The sequence below is a fragment of the Otolemur garnettii genome, unplaced genomic scaffold (genome assembly GCF_000181295.1).
Source record: "Otolemur garnettii isolate 467f Iridium unplaced genomic scaffold, OtoGar3 scaffold00070, whole genome shotgun sequence".
NCBI lineage: Eukaryota > Metazoa > Chordata > Mammalia > Primates > Galagidae > Otolemur > Otolemur garnettii.
In genome coordinates, this window is record NW_003852465.1 from 4,739,812 (window position 1) to 4,740,957 (window position 1,146).

Below are 1,146 nucleotides of genomic sequence, written 5' to 3' on the forward strand. Positions count from 1 at the left end.
TAGTTATTAAATCCTTATCTTTAATACTGTTTCCAATCTATTAGAGGAGTTACTTCTCAAAAATGTTAATCATAGCTGGATTGAAAGAGTATTTAGTAAATACAGCAATGTTATTTATGTAAGTATTCTGTGTTGTAAGTCTTCTGGACATCCAAAAGGATTTGTCTTTATAGAAGAAAAATGAAAGGACAAGCAGCAAAAGCTATTAAGGTAGGCCCAAATCCTAAACAAGAAAAACAGCAAAAAATTTAGCAAGTATTAGGAAAAGTAGGTTTTTTGCAATCATTTCAGGTTTTTGACAATCCACTAGAAGAAGCAATAAGAAAATCTTGACATATTTCCTAAGACAGGAAAATATAAGCCTATTCTGGCCTAAAGAATAGCTGGTACATATTTATTTAGTGTTTAAAATAGATGTGTTTAAAGTTATTTAATTTTTACATAGATGTAGTTGAGATAAAATGAAATTATTTTTAAAATGGGGGTGGGGTAAGAGAGGGGGGAAGGCAAGGGAAAGAAAGGAAGAGAAAGAAAAGACAGAAAGAGAGAGAAGAAGGAGGGAAAGAAGGAAGGAAGGAAGGAAGGCAGGCAGGCAGGCAGGCACTGTCCAGGCCACAGAGTTAAATGTGGACACAAGCAATATGGGTGTCTGTAAAAGGAAAAGGACAAAAACGCGTGAGGACTCCAAAGTAGAAAACTACTGAAGCCTAAAAGCAACCTTCAGAAAAATAAAATAAAATATGGGAAAGAGGTAAATGGTGCAGTTTATCTGAAGTCAAAAGAGGAGACAGAAAAAGAAACAGTTCTGAAGATGCAGAATGTCTCACTCCTGTATCAAAAGTAAAGAAAATGAAACATTTAAAAAAGAAGCTTCAAAAGTTTCAAAAAAAAACCCAGAGGTGTATCTTTAAGGTTAGGATTAGATCAATTAAGATTATGGTTTACCCGTTTTGTAGCCACCAATGTCTTAACTGAATTTTTATTTCTTAGCATTTAAAAGTTTCTATTGAAGATGAAAAAGATACTAAAGGTTAAAAAAAAAAGATGATTATCTCTTAAAAACAAAAAGGAATCATAAGAAAAAATATAAAGATAGACACTAAATGGAAGGAAAGGTTATAGCATTCAGAGTACTATCAAGCCAGG

At 32.7% G+C, this 1,146-nt stretch overlaps 1 protein-coding gene across 1 annotated transcript in view; it reads right to left on the reverse strand.

Annotated features, from left to right (window-relative positions):
* PUS7L (pseudouridylate synthase 7 like) overlaps positions 1-1,146 on the reverse strand; it is a 22,051-nt gene that overhangs the window by 8,679 nt on the left and 12,226 nt on the right. The gene's annotated exons all lie outside the window — the stretch shown is intronic.